Source organism: Lepidochelys kempii, chromosome 15 (genome assembly GCF_965140265.1).
Source record: "Lepidochelys kempii isolate rLepKem1 chromosome 15, rLepKem1.hap2, whole genome shotgun sequence".
In the NCBI taxonomy this organism is placed as follows: Eukaryota; Metazoa; Chordata; order Testudines; family Cheloniidae; genus Lepidochelys; species Lepidochelys kempii.
The window spans coordinates 19,602,072-19,623,387 of record NC_133270.1 but is presented as its reverse complement, the minus strand read 5'-3'; the positions used below and the strand labels follow the sequence as shown (position 1 = coordinate 19,623,387).

Genomic DNA, 21,316 nt, shown 5'->3' with positions numbered 1-21,316 from the left:
ATCTGCTTGTGTAAGCTCTTTGGGACGAGGCTGCCTCTTCCCGTGGGTGAGATGGCAAAGTTCTTGCCCAGATTGGGAAGCATGAATTGAAGTGGGAGTAACTACTCACCAGTGTCACGACGGAACTCACAATCTGGCCCTGTGCATGTGTACTTTGTATTGGGGCCCCTGAGCTCACTTGGTGCCTCTGGGTGCTACCATACTACAAATCATCTGTAACGTGCAGCCTTGTTGGAGGAACTCTGGGAACAGCCAGCCCCTGGGAGAAGGTTTGGGCTGAACTTTGTTTTCCCATTTTTGTTTCCTTTGCTAGCAAAGGGAGTGGGTGAGTTTGGGCTCTACACAGGGAGCACATTGTATTTGCAGAGCAGGCTGAGGAAGGCACTTGCTCACAGGCTTCATGGTCTAGACCCTCAGCTGGTGTGAACCGTCACGGTGCCACTGAGCTCAGTAGATCTCTGCCAGTTCACACCAGATGAGAATCTGATCCTTGGGTTTAGCTGATCGACCTCGCGCAACTGGGATTTTGTAGAACTGTTTCCATCAGGTTTTTAAAGGAACAGTTTGGGAAATGTGCACCCTATTCAGGGCATGTAAGAGAACAAGCTTCAGAGAGAGAGAATTGCCCATTTCTAGCCCTAGAGTGTCAGAACATAGACCTGCCACTGAAGCAGGACTGAATATTCCTCCCCCTTTGTACTTAGATACTTGTAACTGTTTGTAGAGGAGAGAAGCCCTCATTTCAGGCAAGAAGGAAACATTTCTATGGCAGCTTGATTTTTTTTTTAAATAAATGGAAGCTGTTCAAAAAGGTTTGGAATGTTAGAAATATTCTACTATTCACATTTGTTTTACGTGTTCCTACGGCGCCTGGCACAAAGGGGCCTTGATCCTAACTGGGGCCTCTGGGCAATATTATGATGTAACTGTAAAAATTATTTATTATTATAAATAAATAAATAAGGTTATTGTAATCATTAGAAATCCTGGAGGAGGTGGCTTAGTGGGTGAGAGGGATGAAAAAAGCAACTTATGACATGCCTGTATGTTTTGTGTGTGTGTACATGCCCATAAAAATATATCACTTTGATTTGGCAAAGTGTTTTAAAAATATTTGTATCAATGTCTCTCAAACCAAATACAAAGCCCATTTTTTAAAAAGCTGGCTATGCCCCGAGAAGGCTTTGCACAATATAGTGTCAAATAAAATCAATATGTTGCACTTGACCTTGGTGAGGACTTGGGTTGCCTGCCGTGCGTCCTTGCTGCAGAGCTCCCTGTTGACTTCTCTTCTCCACGCTGATCGGCGCTTTTGGGGCTGTAGTTTTGTTTAACAGCTCACAGTGTTCGGCTCTTGACAGCACAAGCGTGAATTATTTAGAGGCACAGAAACAAAGTTGGACGAGTACAGTACAGAGACAAAAGAGGGTAACACTGAAGTGCAAGAGAGGCCAAGTTGAAAAACACATTGATGCAGGAGGCTATCTAGGTGAGCAATCGATGTTATCTGTGAAACAAAGGAAACAAAACAAGACTTGATTGTAATGCTAACTTCTCTGTATGACTGGATTTTATTTCCAAGGAGGGTCAGTGTGTATGATAGGCAAAGTGCAGGCTGCTACTCCATTATACTTGGGATAAATAGCCGTATGGGCATTTCCTAGCCATGCTTGCTCAAAGAAAGGTATCTTTTCATTTGCTGGTGTTTAACCTTTGGTACCCAGTTTGAATTGGGTCCCGGCTGCAATTTGTTCTAATTTGAGCCAAGTAAAAAGCTCAGAGGCTTAAATCTGCAACAGCACGCGTTACAGCACAGAGTCATCGTCAGTGAGCATCATGGAGTGAGTTCCTCTTGGGCTCTTTCCTACTGGGGACTGATGTATTAGACAAATGCAGAAGTCATATGACCCAAGTATGAAAGAAACACTTAGAAGAAGGTTCCATACAGCTACCCAAAGCCACCCAATTGTAAGGAAACTCACACCAGTCATTTTTCACTATATGGGGGGAAATCCTGTACTTGGAACTGGCATTAAATTTTTGTAACTTTGTAAAACCATCCTGCCTTCAGTTGCTAGACATAGTAGAGAACAAAACATAAAGGGGCAGAGTGGAAAGGTTATCCAAGGTCATGGTTTTTCATTGTCACCCAGTTTGCTAAGAGCCTGATCCAAAAAGTCCATGGAATTCTTTTCATTGAGTTCAGATAGGCTTTCGATCAAGCCCTATTTGCTAGTTTGAAAAATCCTGGTTGCCCCCTTTTTCCTCCATCTGTAAAATGGGAATGATATTTGACCTGCATTGTAAGGCGCTTTGAGATCTACTGGTGAACAATGCTATATAAAAGCTAGGTATTGTTGTTACATGCATAGGGTTTGATGTGATGCTGACAGTCCTGTCCATGGCCTTTTTTAGGTGTCTCTCTGCCTAATGACTTTGGAATATCTTCAGAGTATGGTTAAAACAAATCCCTGAAGATGACGAAGTCCTAAGTACTTGCACGGGATGGTCAGAACTCAGTCGGCTTTGGTGTTCACGTATACGAAATGAAAGCCTACATTACATAGCACGTGAAAGGCTTTGCTAATTAAGTGCTCCTATATAAACATTACAAACTGTGTCATTGCAATCTTCCTAAAAACAGTCGAATAGGCCCAACTTCTCCCTTGCAGTGCAGCATGGTTACTTTGCCCCCACCCCACTCATGCCAAGTGGCCCTACGCCCAGCATAGCTGGCCATGGGATCCTCAGAGGTGATGTAGAGAGAGAGTACCCACACATCACTCCCTGCTGCTAAACTAGGGGGAATTGTCTGAGGAAAGAGGTTGTGACCATGGCTTCCTTATACTCCTCCAGTCCCTGGCTACTGTACTGGCCCTGTGAGGACATTATTAGCCAGTGTAATTTAGACAATAGACAGACTGCCGGTGCTATAATGGCTAAACTGCTTTGTATGCTCCTGCTAGCTCCCGCCAAGCTACTGCAAGTATGTGTATGCAAGTCAGGGAATTATGCCCCTCGCTCATAGTGCAGCCATGGCCTAAGAAGTCTGGACTCCCCCCTCCCCCCCCCCTTGTGGAACTGGTGTTCATCTGTACAATGATTTTGTTAAATAGCTGCATTCGCTCATTGGTATTTTATACACATTTGTTGAATTTCATTCTTCTTTAACATTACACCTACCAGACATTTTTCACATGTAGAATGCTACTAAAACCTATATTTACACACACACACGCACACACCCCCCACACACACCCTTTAGGACAACAAATGACCAGGAAGGGATAGACGGTAGTAATTCACTCATATTTTTCCCTGACATTTATCAAAGGCTCAAGTTTTCCTCTTATGGTTTATGATGTTATCATGGTCCTGTCTAAACTGCTACCTCAAAATACATTCTTCAGGGTTATTTTCTCCATAAAACACTGACAATAATAACTTCTCCTGTAAAACCTTCAGCTCCTGCTTGCACTGTAATTTTAGAACTGCCAAACCATCCACGTAAATGTGATGGCTAGCAAATTGCAGGCTTGTAGATATTTACTATCCCTGCTTACGACCACCAGGTCATGTTATGCCGTTGTGATGACTTATTCACTGAGTTGGCGAATGCAGACTCAGATCACCGACAAGGTTGGTCGAGGCAGATTTAATGGATCATGTCCTTTCAGCTGCCAAGAAAGTTGTCCCAGGCCAGTAGATCCTGCTACTGAACCCAGTTCCAGTGACATTGAATAGAGATGGATTAACAAAAGCAGAAACAACATTTGCACACATGCAGCCTTATCTAATCTAATCCAATCTATCGTTCTGTGTACTTAGATGGCCCTCACCATCAAAGTATCTGAGCACTTCACTTCAAGGCTGCAGCAACAGGCCATGCCCAAAATTTCCAGCCAAACTGCTTCTCTGTCTGCTGCTTCTTCCAGGCACTGCAGTGTCTCTTTGTCCTCACCTCAGGCATGCTAGGAATCCCTAGGGCCAAGAGTGGCTCTCAGTTATTCATTTTATCGGGCTGCTCATCAGAACCGACATCCCGGAGCTGTAGGATCTTCTGGAATTCTCTGGCTAGAGAGCACCCATCACATATGGAAAGGACCACGACCACGACCTGTAGACAGACAATTGGTTTGACAAAGTATCACAAATATGGAAGTAACTGGCCCAGGTCCTTGTTAAGGGTGAGACACAGTAAATGTAGTGTTCATTTACATCAACAACAAATTTCACCCACTAGCTTTATTGCATCTCTAGTTTTGCCACAGCAATATATTAATTTCTGGTTAAGCCTTCTCTCTCCATTATAGAAATCTCTCTCCCACCAACCTGTACCATTGCTGGGACTCACCAGATGGCCCTATTGCAAGTCGTGTTACAAGTTTTGTATAAGCAGCAAGCTCTTGGAAAAATACTTATTGTTAAATGTGAGGCTAGCTGCATTTGATGTGGAAGATCTCAGCAGATAAAGTCTGTCCTGCTGGAATCTCTCTGCAGACATCCCCTTAGAATGGTGCTTAGCTATCAGGAGGAATGATTGCAACATATATAAGCATAACCGAGCTAGCTCACAAAAAATAGCAGTTTAGCCACTGTGGCATAGGTGGCAACATGGGCCTGTTATCTAAGTGCAATCCCATCCCATCCGGGACCATTGGGATGTACTTGGGTGGCTCACCCATGCTGCCACAGCTACACTGCTATTTGTAGCGAGGTCGCTTGATCAAAGCTAGCTAGGGTATGTCTGCACATGCTGCAATCACGTGTCCCAAGTGCAGTGTAAACATACCCTTAGATGTAGTTATTGCCTACACGTTTATATGTACCCAAACAAAAACATGCCAAAACATGACAGCATCCTCTCTGTTGCACGGGATGTCCTCATAGTCCACACAGTGCTCTAGATTGTATGACTTAAACAGGTATCACTCAAAGTATTTATTACTACTACCAGAGCACCTCAGAGTACCATAGACCAGGCTATCGCTGTGCCAGGCGCTATATAAACACAGACCAAAAGGAAGTCCCTTCCCCCAAAGGGTTTACAATCTAGGTATAAGACAAGAGACAGGAAGGAAACAAGGGGACTGGATTGGTCAGCATGATAAGAAGTGGGCTCAGCACACCTGTGGCCTAATTCTTAAGTTTAATGTAGGCCTCATAGCAAAGGAGAGTCTGAAGGAGGGATTTGAATGAGGACAGTGAGGTAGTCTTGCGGATGTCTACGGGGAGCTCATTCCAAGTGTGAGGGGCAGCATGGGAGAAAGGGCGGTGGTGGGGTTTTCAGTGTTGCGCATTCTTAGAATGGAAAATACTGCAAATACAGTGGACAATTTCACTATATATTGGGTGGTAACAAAGTATTCCGTTTTTAAAGAACCCCCTTTCCCTCCCGCACTGTAGCTGAGGTCAGACAGTAACCTGTGCTGTGTTGATTCGGTGTTCTGAGAGTAAACGGAATAAGTGAAATATTGGTCCCATTGATGACCATGGGAGTTTTGTCATTGTCTCCAATGGGATCAGGAATTCTCCCAGGGTGTGTTTTTGCTGACTTTTTAACCCCTGCAGTCAGGCTCTGCTAGTCACATAGACCACACTCACTAGACCCGTCTTCTCTTGGTAGAGCCATGGGCTGGGGATGAGATAAGTGGCAATTAAATGGATTTGTTTGGATTACAATGTGGAAAGGGTAGCTTGGGTTTTCTGCAGCTTGCACTCATCATCTGTCCTGCTCTACTGAACCTTCCCAGGGAGAGTGTTTTGACCAAAATGAGGTATTTTTTAAGCTCCTTGCAACACAGATACAGTCTCTGCTGTCTGAAAAACTGTGAACGTTTGAAAAGTTCTCCGTCCCTGACTTTCATGTGTCCTAATTTGCAGTGCGCACTGTGCTGTGTTTGAGGGCACTTTGTTCCTGGAACTGCATTGATCCCAGGAGAGAGCTGGTGGCTTTTTCCAAATGCAAATTATGGTTATGCCCACCATTAGAAAAAAATGCCCAGTCAGCCGCAATGATTCGTATGCGTGACAATTTGGGGAGTCTGTCTACACAGGCTATGAACTCCGTGTGAGCTTGTGAACTCACCGTATGTGTTTTTCTCAGACCTTGAGCTCCATTTTGAATGTGCAGGTGAGTTGTCTTCGTTTGCCTCCATGTTGGACTGAAATGCCAAGGCACAGTGATGAAGAGCTGGCTATAAGAGGGTCATTAACTCGAGATGGCCCTGTATTCAAATACAAATATCCGCAACAGTAGGCAGGCTCCCACTCAGAACTGGTCTGTCAAGAGAGGGGTTGCCAGGCAATGAAGTTACCTGGTCTGTGATCACCTGTTGAGGCTGATCTGGCGGTCACCTGACAGAGGGGCTAGAAGGTTATATTTGGGGCCTTTGGCCATTTTCACCAGCTCAAGATGAGGGAAGCTGCTGCAGGAGCCTGATGACACAGAGGGGATCCCTGCCTACCTGAACACAGATGATCCCCTAAAGATTCCTGAGGGAAGGGAAGCTAGAGGGAGGGGCCTTCCATTCAGAACGTTTGCTGTGTTCTATGCGATCTGTGCTGTCTGGCTATTTTTTGTGCTTCAGCAAAGAAAAAAGCTGCGTTAGAATCCAGTGTAAAGTGTTTCTGTGTGTTATGTGCTACACTTGTCGTGTGCCCTCTTGAAGAGGCAAACCAGAAAGCTCACACTTTTGAGTGGAGTTCTGGTACGGGGTGTGTTTAAACTACGGGGAGAGCGTGAGAAGCCAATGCTGGGTCCAGGGGCTGGGCAGAGGACCAAGTGATCTAAGCTCTTGGAGCTCGATTGATGACCTGCACCTCAAGCGTGTGCCTAGGGACCCCAAGACAAGGACAGTGCCTGGGCTCGTTCAGATTCCTGAGGCTTAGAACACTTGAGATCCAGCATCTGGATCCCCTCACAGCAGTCTGATGCCTGGCCAAGAGAGGGATGCTCAACCAGACCTTTGACAATACAGAATTCAGGGTTGCTCAGAGTTCCTAAATGTCCTCCAGTTTTAAGGGCCTCACTCTCGTCTCACATACACTAGTGTAAGTCAGGAGAAATTCCACTGATGTCGGTGGGTCTGGTTCTCCACTGCCTCCTGGTGTAGTCGTTTGAAAGGTGTAAAACACTTCTAAATCAATATGATAGCATTCTCCCCTCTATTTGTGTCAGTGCTAATGAGCACGTGGGATGTAAGCCAGTGGAGAATCAGGCCCCATGGAGTTCCAGCAGCATAAAAATGGTGAGAGATCAGAATCCAAGCCCCATCTGTCTATAGTCTGTTACTGTGAGTTGATTTAGAAAAGACAACAACTACTGCGTGTGTAGGATCCACAGTGTTTTGTTTTCTGCAGAGCCAGCACAGGGGCACAAGTTAATTAATAATGAACCTTTTCCCCCAGAGTTACGCAAACAGCGATGTTGACTATACCGATGCGGACAACTAAAAATGAGTAGAAAGTGCCCCATGTTAATTTCACGTTTTTGAAAACACAGCCGTTGGGGTGGGGGGAGGGGGGTGAAGTAGGGGGGAACCAATGCCTGGCCAATGTGGAGGGAGGGCAAAGCTGTATGGGAAAGATTTAACATGGAGGGCTGTATAAAAATGATAGTAAAAATAATTTTAAAATGTTCTTGGCGTTCTCCTTTCAAGATGCTTATAGTGGCTGTACTGACCATTTACAGTGTGATTAAAGGCACAACTCCGGCCATAATCCCTGTGTACCTTGTATGAAACCCTCCCGCCAGAGCCATCGGGTGGAGAGCAGCCACACAGTAGCAATAATATAGGATAAATGAGTCGTCCTCAGAGAAGGAGGAGCTTGTAGTTAAAGGACTGGAGTGGGACTCGGGAGTCCTGGCGGTGGCACAAGTCATCCTGTCTGACTTTGGGCAAGTCACTTTGGGGACATCTTCCCTGCAGACTGAATTTCACCTTGTCACTCTTGGCCTCCAGTGAGACACTTGCTGCTTGTGCTTAACTGGGTGTCAGCTCCCTGACCACTGGCCTGCCAGTCACCCAAACACTCTTCTCTGGGCTCTGCTTAGGCACCCCTGTGCCTAATCCCCTTATCCACTGAACATTCACAGAAATATCAGGTCTTCTGTCTCCAAAGAAACAGTGTCTAAGCCAGCCTGAATGATTCAGCTCAGGATCAGCACCTTGTATAACACAGCACTGAGATACTTTTATAGTGAAAACAACGGTAAGTTTATTTTCAAAGATGGGGGACTCAAGAGAAAGTGAGAAAGGATAATGGACTCAACAGGGTTACAATTAAACCAAAACCATAACACTAGAGACTAAACGTAACAGGCTAACCTTCTGTCTGTGGGACTAGATCTCACCCCAAATGGCCATTGAAGCATTTTCAACCAAGTCTGGTTGAGAGCCTGTTTTTCATGAATGTAAATATACTGCCCAATTGCTTCCTAGGTGCAGGTCCTTCTACTTGTAGCCTCTGACCTGTAACCCCTGTCAGGCCAGTTAGCCTGAGTTTAAAGCACCACCAAACTCAATAGATTCCAAGTCCAGAAGGAACCATTATGATCATCTAGTCTGACCTCCTGTGAACACAGGCCAGAGAACTTCCCCAAAATAATTCCTACAGCAGATCTTTTAGAAAAAACATCCAATCTTGATTTTAAAAGTGTCAGTGATGGAGAATCCACCACCATTCTTGGTAAACTGTTCCAATGGTTAATTACCTTCACCATTCAGAATGTGTCCCTTATTTCCGATCTGAGTTCGAGTAGCTTCAACTTCCAGCATTGGCCTGTGTCCTACTTTTTCTTCCTAGATGGAAGAGAATACTTCTTTTCTCTCGCTCTTTGTCAGGCTTCTCTATTTAGACTGCCTGCTTTTTAGGGCACTCTGGGTACGTCTACATGCAGAAAAAAGCCTCACAGCAGCGGGTCTTAAAGCCTAGGTCAACTGACTTGTGCTCATGCTATGGGGCTAAATATAGCAGTATAGATGTTCCTGTTTGGGAGGGAGCCAAGGCTCTGAGACCCTCCTCCTTCCTTGGGTTTCAGAGCGATGCTTCAGCCTCAGTGGGAATATCGACACTGCTATTTTGAGCCCCGTAGCCTGAGTGCCAGTCAGTTGACCTGGGCTCTGAGATTCACTGACGTGGATTTTTTTGCAGTGTAGACGTACCCTCTAACTAGCACATGTAGAGTGCCTAGCACAAAGGAGTCCCAGTCTTGGATGAAATCTATTGGAGCCACCATAATATGAATAACAGCTAGGAATGATATTCAAAGACTGCAAGTGGGGATTTCAAACACCCTGCCTGCCACACTGATGTTAATAACCTCAGTGGAGTTTTGAGAATGGGCAATTTTGTGTGTGTAAGTTTTATTTCAGGGAGTCACAAGGCAAAAAGAAAAAGATCACGTTATTTCTAGAGACGTGATCGTTGAACATTGACAAGGAATTGATCACAATCCCGAAACAATGCAATGAATTGCTACAGCTGGGTCATGCTGCACAAACTTGGATGTATCAAAATGGATTAGAAAGGTGAAATTTTTGCTCATTTATCACAAATACAGATGCCTCGGGTCAGGTGGAAAAATATTCCCCTTGGTTAGGTGAAGTAACTGAGGCACCTCAGATGAGAAGATTCCGGGTGGATGGATGGATACATGTACAATGCGCTAATGCAAAGGTCAGGAAGCAAACATTGGAAGTCCAGGACGCTGGCTGGAGTAATTCCCTGGAGGGCATATCGTTCCAGACCCCGTGAAATTAGGCTGGCATAGCCTGAAAGCTGTAATTCTGCTGCTATGGCTCATAAAATCACTGGACGCTGAATTCATGTTACTCACACCAAGACATGGAAATGACCAAAAGGCCCAGCTTTCATACTGAAGAAAATTGACTTGCCATCATCTCTTACAAATGGATGCAGCTAGGGACATGTGTCTATGGAACACCATGTGTGAAGAGCCATTACATCCTCCTGGGCTCCATCCGCAACATGGTTTTCTAGCTGTATTTTGGGCACCTATGGCACATGAGGAATAGGACACAGCGAATTGAAGATTTCCCCCCTGCAGTTATAGCTTGGCTGGCTGGCATATCGCACACCGATGACATGTGTGTCCCACTTTGCATGCCACAAAATGCTGCAGTCTCTCCCGCTTTCCTCTAGGACCTAAATTCCTGGTGACAGTAAACCAGATTTGACAGAGGGTTCAGCAAAGGATCCTCCACCCACCTGCTCTAAGGTGGGGTAAGTGGGTGTACAGCACCCTGGGCAGTGAAGGCAACAGCCAGGTAAATCACATAGCGGGTTGCCAACCCTCCAGGATTGTCCTGGAGTCTCTAGAAATGAAAGATTAATCTTTAATTAAAGATTATGTTGTGATGAAACCTTCAAGAATACGTCCAACCTTATCATATAGGGATGCATGGGGTATTCTCATTCTCCTTTACATCTCTGTGGATAGACACTGTCCAAATTGAACTAACCCTAAATGAACTGAAGTGACAATATTTTGGAAAACAGAGCGAATGACTTTAAAATGGTGGATTACTTCAGGTAGGAGAAAGTGGCAAGTAAGAGAGGATTGAGGGTCCAGCAGTTAAGGAGCTTGCCTGAGACTTGGGAAACTCATGTTCGGTTCCTCTCTGACGTCCTGCTTTGCTTCAGTTCCCCATCTGTAAAATGTGGCTGATCATTGAGGGGTTTCCTGAGACACATGCATAGGCATAGTTCGACTTCTGTATTTGCAGGGGTCAGCTCCAGTTAGGCCAACAGTGCTGTGCAGGGGTGTGTATATGGGGGCAATGACATACCTTAGAGTTAAATTTTGACCCCCTAGTTTCTGTCCCCAAACGACTGCCATACTCTCTGAATAACCAGCTGGATTTTTGGAGACATAACATCCAAGTATTATTGTGCCTTATTCAATGATAATTCGAGGGTAACTGCTTGCATGGTAATAGCCATTTAGAAAGTAACAATTTGTGCAAGGTACCAAGAGAAATGTTAGAAGAGGGATTTTATCATTGACTTACTATAGTGCAAGTCACTTGGTAAATCTCTCCTCTCCAATGCAATTCAGTGACACATTTTGTAACTAAGAGCTGGCAGGGCCTGCTGGAGGAGGAGATGAACAGGGACATTAGCGTTGTACTATGGATAAGAATATTATCCCTCTGCCCTCAGCCTCACGTACACGCACACACAAAATGTGTTTCTGTTACTTCCCTCCCACTTCAATATTGACTACTTCTGAGCAGCCAGCCATCTGTATAATACTGAATGGGTTCCTGCCCATCCTGTTCTCTTCCCTTCCATTAGTAAATGAAAAGCCTGATCAAAGTATTTCATGTCATTCCCTGTTCTATTTTCCACAAAGCTGCTTAGCTAATTGAGGAAATAGCTGTTTGGAATCCAACACTGCTTATATTTCTGCAACCTAACTGGAGCCTAAAAACAGTCCTTAGAGATAAAGGGACAGATCCTCCAATGGGACGTGACTGTTTGTTGGCGTAATCTGACCCTAAAGCCATTGATAACTGGCCCGGGGGAGATCTCCCCAGTGCAATGCAGCAGAACCAGAGTAGAGGCCTTCCTGCTACTTTCCTTTCCATTGGCAGCTGTAGTAGACACTGAGGGCATTTTTTCTCAGGCTTCTAAGAGGATGGGCAAATATATGGTGATTTATTACTAGTAGTAATGGGTTTACTGTGCCAAAGATGGAATCTACCTCGCCAAAATTTACCTACAAGGGTATTTTTAATGCTATCTGCCTGTCATCAAATCACACAGCTCAATGTAAGAAGAAAGAAAGAGACTTACCATTTTAAAGGACAAAAGGTACCAGATAGTAAAGTGTGACTGTGTCGAGTCCTGAAAACACATCTATTCATGAGAGAATTTCGGGATCAGGAATCAGTCTTGGGACCAATCTTATGTAACGTTTTTATTATTCACCTTGGCACAAAAAGTGGGAGTGCGCTAATAAAATTTGCAGATTACGCAAAGTTGGGAGGTATTGCCAATACAGAGGAGGACCAGAATATCATTCAAGAAGATCTGTATGACCTTGTAAACTGGAGTAATAGAAATGGGATGAAATTTAATAGTGCAAGGACATACATTTAGGGACTAACAACAAGAATTTTTGCTATAATCTGGGGCTTTATCAGTTGGAAGCGATAGGGGAGGAGAAAGACCCAAGTGTATTGGTTGAACACAGGCTGACTGTGAGCCACTAATGTGATGCAGCTGTGAAAAAGTCTAACGCAGTCCTAGGATGCATCAGGTGAGGTATTTCCAGTAGAGACAGGAAAGTGTTAGTACCATTATACAAGGCACTGGGTATGCATTTACCCTTCCCTATATCTGCATGTTTCTGATATTCTCAGTGTCAAATACAACAGAGCGTCTGTCATCTAGCCATGCTAATGTAGTTTGGAAAGAGGAAAGTATTTAGGGTTAGCAGAATTCAATTTTTGTTTTTTGATAATGTTGAAGGTTAATATCAATGTTTTAAAGCATTTTTTCTACTTTTTATTTCAATCTTCACAGTTGTGCAAAAGTATAGGTTTTTATTTTTATCGATTGAAATTTTCACACCTGTGGGAAATTTTACAGCGGGGGAAGTCAGTCACTACTTATTTAATGACAGCAGATATTGAGATTCAAAAAGTCAACTGCTAAAACTCAAATAGTCAACATCACATGTCAAAAATATACAAAGAAAATACCCTTAAATCAAACTCATTTAATAATACCTCAAGCAGCATTTTCCTTAGTTTGCATAGCTGTACATTTTGATTATTATAGATGGCAATGTTTTTTTCATCAGTTCATTGTGTACAATGAAATTGACGTTTATTGACATTTACTGATAAAAAAATCTAATCCTTCCATGTGTAAATATATTGAAACTATGCATGGCTAGGTATGGTTATTGGTTACACAAATTTAAGACCCTATAAATGCCATGATCCATGTGTTTTTTCAGGAGCACATCTAGACTGTACAGGGCAAACCTCAAGTCAAATTCTGGCTGATGTGGGAAAATCGCATAACCATCACCAAATGCGCACAAGCATCCATATTGCAAAAGCAATGTTAATGTGCACTTGGATTCCTCCCAACACCAGCCTGCCCAATACAAGCTATTCCTATTAGCTGAATGGGTGGGTTGTGGTAGTGGCCATTTTCAGGTCAGGGACTACGCATGCAATTCACGTGGACCCCCTGGCTCCTATCATGGGAGCTGCGTGGCAGCCAAGAACTGGCACGAAGTCCCAGCAATTGTAGACCGAACTGCATATGGAACAGACCACGAGTACCGGACATTACAGCTGGGTACAGGTCTGGGTGGGAGCAGCAGCGGGTGGGCAGGGAGCCAGTGCAGAGGAGCCCCAGTGAGAGACCCTAACTGAGCCTGGCTTGGAAACCTTCCAGGCCCCTCATTGCTTGGACTAGAGACTGGACCAGAGAGGGCATGCCAGGAATTAGAGCCCCGACTCTCAATTGGACTGCCCCAGAGACCCAAACAAGAGTAGCAGGCATCTTGAACTGTAACCATTTAGGCTTCTCTACCAAGGGTATCTACCACCTGACCTTTCCCTTTCCTGACTGCCCTGGTAAAATACCCTTTCCCTCAGCCGTGTGTCTGAGTGGTTAGTGGGACTCACTAGGGCTAGCTCCACCAAGGCCTAGCTGCTCAAGTGCCTTCAGAGCTTGCCTCCAACTCATGGCATCCTTGGCATGCTATTGGCACCCTTGGGTTTGGGGCACCGGGCAGCCACAATTCTTTCGTTGGATTCTGGTCTTCCAATGATCTCACAGTAAATTACTGAGGGGCAGTCTCACAGTGTAAGCAGATGCTTACTGGAGTATGAGAGCTGGGAACTGCTCTGGTGTCTCTCAAGGTATCTCTTGCCTGCATATGTCACATATCATGGTCTGATTAGTTTTAATCTAAATTTTAATTACATTTCTTAAACTCTTGTCACCTTTTATTAGAACATTTTCACTCTTAAGAGATTTGAACAGGCTCTGTCATACCTTTTCATAGACCAGATTCATCCCTGGTGTAACACATCTGGGCAGGATCATCAGGTGGCGTAAGTCAGCATCACTCTACTGAAGTCAGCCACAGCTGAGGAGTTAGCCCACTGTCCCCCCTGGTGTTACACCAAGGAGTAATTTAGCTCATTTTCTTAGATTGAGCTTAATCCTCAAACTCACTAATTTTATGTCTGCGCATTACCTGAGAGGTGCAAAATGGGGTTATGTCCCTTCGTAGGCTTCGGCACAGCATTTCCTTTTGCTGCCATCAAGGTGGGGGATCGTCCTTCGGCGTTTAACTGAGAACTCAAAGCAAATGCTCACTCAAGACAGCTGAATTTCCCTTGGTTCTGACTCACCAGAACTATGGCCCAGCCTAACCTTTGAGCTCGTTAGAGGCATCAGGGCTGCACGCACCCTCCGCTACACTGATGGAAGCTTTCGGTGTGAGCCAGGGTTGAATACAGCTCTCCCTGTTACATGAGTGTAGGGTTTGTGGTTGGCCAGCCTAAATAATGCTGTCATTCAATTCATTATGAGAAGAGCTGACAGCTGCGTAATGGCCTGTGAATGCAGACGTGGTTGTGCCGTTATCATACGGGGCATGTCAAGGCGTAATTAGGATTAACAGCTCTCTGCCTCCTTGTCTGGAGGTAAAAAATGATCCTTTCACAGCATAGTGCCTTGGCATGAAATTCGCATCTCGCCCTGATCACAATAGTAGCCCTCTGAATATTGCTGTGTTTAAACAATTTTGCTCATTGCTGGCCTCACGCTTAAAGTTCAATCCACCTAAAATGAAGGTTATTAAAGAAGTGGTTTCAGACCCTCCCTGATGGCCTGGCAGTGCTCTCAGTCTCAGCTGCAGTCATTTGAATCATTGTCTTGGCCGATTGTACACGTCGCCTCACTGATAAACATTCAGGAGTCAGAGTTTTCAACTAGCGGAAATACTTTTCAAAAGCGCCTGGCACAGCCCAGTTCAACCTTTGAATTGGTCCATGCTTTGTTGAAACAAACCGTTATGTGACAGGCGGAGAGCCCTGGGGGGGGGGAAGAGAAATAAATACATTTTCCCAGGTTCTACAGCAATCTTTTGGAGTTGTGTTATTCAGTAATGTGCTTAGCATAAGCCGCAGTCAGCTGAAGTAAGTGACAATTTTGTCTGAGTAAAGAATGCAGGAATTTAGTTCCTGGGGATCAGTTAACTAGTTTTAGGGTCATTTTTGAAATACCCTATTTCTGAAGCACTCCCTTGCTTGATGAGAAGAGAAATGGTGAAGGAACAAGGCATACCATTATGAGTGGAAGCTGGAAAAATTACACATTTTTCTTGCAAGGACATGTAAATGGGGGTTGGACTAGATGACCTCCTGAGGTCCCTTCCAAGCCTGATATTCTATGATTCTATAAATATTAAGCGCAGAAACTGAGCTGAAAATGATCTTTGTCACTGTTTTTTTACAGAAGACATATTTTGCAATAAAAATAAAATTAAAACGAAAAATGCTGAGAAAATTGTGGTTATCCCATTACATTAATAACGATGTATCCGGTGCAATTCCTAGCACAATGTTATTTTCACAAGGTAATTATACACCAGAACACCAACTGCCTTACATTCAGTAGATGACTACGATCTTTAGAATGATTTTGAAAGAAACAGATTGGCAAATATGGCAGGCATAGGACCTTAACATATGAAAATTAGTCTGCATGTTTACAGTGCTGGAGCAATGAGGTAGGGGTAAAAGTTTACATTCTTCAGTCATTTTTTAGATCATTGTCATGTCCCAGAATTCCATTTCGTGTTTCTGTTGGGATTAACAATGGAGTCAGAATGCCACTTTCTGTTCTTATTTTTGTCCTGGGAATTTCAATTGCTGAGCTTGTAGCTACTGTTGACATGAAAATTAATTTAGGGCATTCCATTTTTCTCTTCTTTTTTAACAATCTTGGGGCATGAGACTTCTCTCATTGGCAGTGGTGTAAATCAGGAGTAACTCCACCCAAAGTCAATGGAGTTAAATTGGACTGAGTGGATGGAGAATCAGGTCCTTTGTCCTGAGCATCGGGAAAGAGCTCAAAATCTGAACACCCACGAGAGCCTTTTGACAGATAGCAATAAACTAGATGCTCTTGACCTTTTGAATATGATGTAATTTTATCACATTTTCATTCTGCCTCCACTTCGTGTGGTGCCGCGCTATATAATTCAAAATCCGACGTGATTTGCCAGTGGTGTTACAGAACACAGTGAAAGGTCAGGGTACAGAATGCATACAGCCTGTTCCTTGTAAGGAAAACTGTAATTAACAGCATTGTATTGTGTAACATGAATCTGCTCTCCAACGATTACAGTGACTAGAATGGAAAATGTTACAAACGTGACCTATTCCCTCGACAAGCCTTAAGAGTCTAACATCAATGTTAGCCTTACATATTGCAAGGAAAGTAACGATTGAACAAATAATCATTGCTGGTTGGGGAGGTTTATAAGAGGGGAAGAGAGATCCTGCCATTTGATGAACTACCCGTTGGCCACCAGCACACTGGAAGCAAAGCATTGCAAAAGCTGGGCCTACCTATTTAGAGGTCATGCTCTCCTTCTGCACAGGCTGATCTAGAGTCTGTATCAAACCCTTTTAGGCTATGTCTACATTGCAGTCAAGAGGTGAGATTGCAGCACATGTAGACATAGCTGAGTTAGCTTTGTTCTACCTCGGATAACAATCAGCTGCAATCACGCCTCCCATGGACAGACAAAGTGGAAAAAGCATGCCTGGGGGTTACCATTATCATACAAACATTCTGTCGGAAAGGCTCCAGGAACCGGCGAGACAGTATGCTAGTCCACTGGGCATTAGGGAGCCAATCTAGCCAGTCTATTGACTTGAAGTCACACATAGACTCGTATACTCCCTATACTTTGCTGGATCTGGGCCTACCAGCGTCATCCTCAGAGTGGTGGCTAGTCTGCCTTCCTTTCATCAGTTATCTTGAAAGGCTATTGCAGCCCAAAACCTGTCTTCCCCCATGACACCTTGCCCATGTGGGGCAAAGTCATTTCTCCAAAGCCTGATATTTTTGCTTATGGAAGTGATTATATTTCATTAACTATCATCTGAGAAAACAAATGTTTTGCCCTTTGTCCCACATGCTTGGCTCTGTGCGCAGCACGGTGATTTAGTGCTATTTCTCTATGCAAAAAAATAAATAAATAAATACCAAGTCACGGCCAATGTAATAGGTCTGGTCCTGTGTGACATTTGTTCAGGGCTCTGTCATTCCATTTGGAAGCAATTCTTTAGGATGTTCACTCTATCTTCCTTTATTGATTTAAAGTGTCAGCAAACAATGGCTCAGAAGTAAGGTAGTAATAGATTAGGGAACCTTTTACCTCTAGGTCACTGGTTCCAATTTGTCCCAGTCAGTTGTGGTTGAAGCATATTGCCATCTGGGGGCCTCTGCAAGAGGAGTTGGTCATCTCATGTACAGATGTCTCCAACACTAGAATTGTCCTTGTGGCACTCTGGGTGACACTCATAGCAGTGAGGCCAAAGAGGGGGTGGGTCATGGAGATGGATTTTCCATTTCCTTATGGTGGTGATCCCACTGAGTCAGGTGTGAGCCCTGTTGGGGATGGGGGGGAGAACCTCTCTGCGAATGGGAAGTGGAGGGACACTGAGGGGAAGGATTGAGGCTTGGCCAGGGGACAGAGGAACAGCTGGTTCTAGGCTGGGAAGGAAGGTCCGAGGGGTTCCTATCTGCTCCTGGCCCATTCCAGCCCCACTCCAAGTTCCCTGGCCCAATCCCAGGCTCTGTAGCGGCCACTGAAACCCCTCTAGGCCCCGCTCCCTGTTCCCCTGCCTGTTCCCAGGCCCACAGCAGCTGCTACAGATTCTCTGCTTCCCACTCCCTGCTCCTTGGCCCAATCCTGGGACCCGTGGAGGCAACTCCAGCCCCTCTGGTTCCTGCTCTTGCCTCTGACTGCCTCCCTCCTGGTGTGCATGAGTTTACATGGGGGCGGAGCGCCCCATATTTCCACTGCTGGGAGGACTGTCCCCGCCTCGCTTCTCCCCCAGTTCCACTACCTTGAGGTATATTGCTGAGTGGGAAGCTTACACTGGTGATGTTTATGCTGTATCTGCTTTATGACTAAACACAGGGCTTCATAGTACACTGAGACCTCACAGCCATGAGCGGGGATCAAACCTTGCAGCTTTCCAGTGCTGAAAACACAGGCCTTTACCACCTGAGCTAAAAGCATAACACTTTAGCTGCGTGCAAATATTCAGCTGGCGTGGAGTCATGAACAGATAAGCCATTTTGTGTGTTCCATAAAGGCTTCCAGGCAGATGCCCTTCTCAAGCAATAAATGTCACCCCCAAAAACAACAAATGCCAGCGAGACTTTTTAATATTCCTCTCCGGCCCCCATGACCTCATTAAGTGTTCTACCAGTTCCTCCCCAATGGGTTCATTTTTCAAACGGTGACAGCGGAGGACTGGCCCGAGAGTTAGAGCAGTACCTCAGCCAGCCCCTGCTGCCGCTGGGACAGCCGCCTCTTGTGGAAAGGTCAGGCTTACAAAATTACCTCCAGTAATGATCCCACTTGAAAGTGCATCCCCATCCATCGATACACCTGAAAAATCATAATGCACGTTGGCAAAGGTGCTTTTATCTCAGCTAGAAATTGCAAAAGCTTTTTCCAAGAGAGCAATTTGACAGGCCTCCAGCCTTTTTCACCGCGCCACATGGTCAGCTGATGACTACTGCATAGTGATTCTCCTCTGCCTTGATATTGACTGCTGAGTTGATTCTTTGCCAGGAGAGTGGGCAGCTGCTGGAGTTATTATTCATGTTATCGCAATGGGGTGGGGGGGCGGGTTTTGTCAGATTATGCTGCTGAGCTTCAGCTTCTGTTTTTAGGCTTTTGACTTGATGCTGTTTCTACTTATGATCATGCGTGTGTGTGGCTGTGTGGCTGGGGGTGTGGGTGGGTGTGTGGGTGTGTGTGTGGGGGGGTGTGGGGGTGGGTGTGGGTGGGTGGGTGTGGGGGGTGTGTGTGTGGGTGTGGGTGTGTGCACTTGCATGCAGTACTGCAGGTGACAGCCGGCTTGGCTCAACACTGATTTTGATTTAATCCATCTTCCAGGTGGAACAAGAATCCTCTGTAGGGTTTAGTAATCACTCAGACATTTATTTATCTGTTGGCAGCCTGTACTTATTGGGACTCCAGCCCTTCATTGTTTTATTTTATGTTTTATCTCGGAGGTCAGCTGAACAGATTCCAGGCCTGGGGATATAAATCCAGACCCCTCCCTCTGTAGCTCTGACAGGCCCCAGAAACAGCCAGGCTGGGCTCTGAGGAGACCACCACCGCAACAAAGCCCAGTTCCCACCTCCGGCCTCGTGCGCTGAGGTTTGGGCCGCAGAAAGGACCCTCAGAACAGGAGCAGGGATACAGAAGCAGCAGAAATGTCTCCCAAGCTGCATGGAGCAACTGTGTTGTCACTACCAAGCCTGGAGAGAGGAGTCCTTTCCCACACAGGCCCCGCCCCCTGCCAATCCAAGGTACTTGGACCTGGTGTGTGTGCCGGGGGGATCGATCTCCAAGTGTCTGAGCTCTTTGTGATGCTTACATGGGCTGCTGTCGTCTTACATTGAACAAGTCACTATGATGAGCATAGCCACAAAGTGGTGTGTCAAAAGGGATTCCATGCATCAGGACATAGCATGAAGGCTGTACCTGTGGCATGGTAAATTTGGGGGGAACATAAGTTAGATGTGGGGAAAATAAAGGACTGGACTATGTTGGGAAAATAATTTATGTAGCGGCAACCCAACTAAACTTAAAATCACAGAAATTAGAGCTGGGATATGAGATGGGGTCTCTCAGAGCCTCCTGGTCATCTGCTACTTTACGGAACTTGTCCACATGGCTGTCCCCGTCAGTGAGGACTGAATGTAGGCTCTTCTGCTTCAAAAACACAGGGACTTTCTATTTCGTCTGGAGAACCCTTTCCACCGGAGTTTGGTGTAGCTTCATTAACGAGAGGAGCATTAGGGTGTATAGTCTCTGTGGGCCACTCGAGAGTGACAGAAGGTAATCAGCCTCTTGGGAGCAGGCCTGACTTTTCAGCCAGTCGAGAGTCGTGGTTCTGCCAATACCGTCCATTATGAACACAAATCGAATTTCTGGCCAGCATGGCATTAAAATAGACCCTTGAAAGCTTTGCCCAATCTCATTGTTCGGAAGCAATTCCTGATCTTCAGAATAAACTTTCCTTGGCTCATTTTTATCACACTTCAGAGTAACAGCCGTGTTAGTCTGTATTTGCAAAAAGAAAAGGAGTACTTGTGGCACCTTAGAGACTAACCAATTTATTTGAGCATGAGCTTTCGTGAGCTACAGCTCACTTCATCGGATGCATCCGATGAAGTGAGCTGTAGCTCACGAAAGCTCATGCTCAAATAAATTGGTTAGTCGCTAAGGTGCCACAAGTACTCCTTTTCTTTTTATCACACCGGTTCCAGAATTGCCTCCTTAAACGTCATTACTAGCTTCATTTGCATGTTTTTTTGTTATTACCTACACTGTAGAGCAACTGGGAAGAGCGCTGCTACTGAGGTTTTAATTGTGTCCATTTTTAGTGTAATGTACCAACTCCAAGCCCACCTGGCTAGGCTGCTATGCTGTCATGTAACAATCGGGATACAGCATCACAGAACAATACAATTGAACAGTGACTAATTTAAGCTAGACTGCACGAGGAAGCCTGGACATTGATTGCAGAATACTGAGTTCAAAGGTCCTCTGTTTGGTCTTGTTTATGCTGGTGTGAATCAGAAGTAACTCCAGTGGAGACAAAAAAAATACAGGGAGATACAGTCCCACAGTGCAATGAACATCTCAGTGACCCTGGAATAAAGCTGTTAATATATGCTAATAAACTAGCAGGAATAATATAGCACTAAAATAATAAGGAAGTAGCAGAAGAGATATTTAACGGCCAGGGAAGAAAAGAGCTGATATTCCTCTTGACTGAATGCCATGTCTGCCGTACAGAAAGGGAATAAGCCCTGTCTAGCGAATTGACTTTACAGCGTGGTTGGGATTATTAATAGCAGTGGATGTTAGGATGTTATTTTCTTCTCTGGGCTATTCTGTTGGTTTTGGGTTTTTTGGGTTTTTTTTTTTTGCCATTGTCATGGTAGCTACAGCAACTGACTGGTGTGCTAGGACCAGCATACTCAAGGG

The 21,316-nt window shown here is 45.0% G+C and overlaps 1 long non-coding RNA gene across 1 annotated transcript in view; it reads right to left on the bottom strand.

Annotated features, from left to right (window-relative positions):
• Positions 1 to 927: 927 nt before the first annotated feature.
• Positions 928 to 21,316, bottom strand: part of LOC140898586 (uncharacterized) — a 39,307-nt gene continuing 18,918 nt past the window's right edge. Inside the window, exons 3-4 of the long non-coding RNA XR_012155033.1 lie at positions 3,962 to 4,117; positions 928 to 1,507 (exon numbers count right to left, since the gene is read on the bottom strand). This is a non-coding gene — a long non-coding RNA (uncharacterized lncRNA). The remainder of the gene's footprint in view (positions 1,508 to 3,961; positions 4,118 to 21,316) is intronic.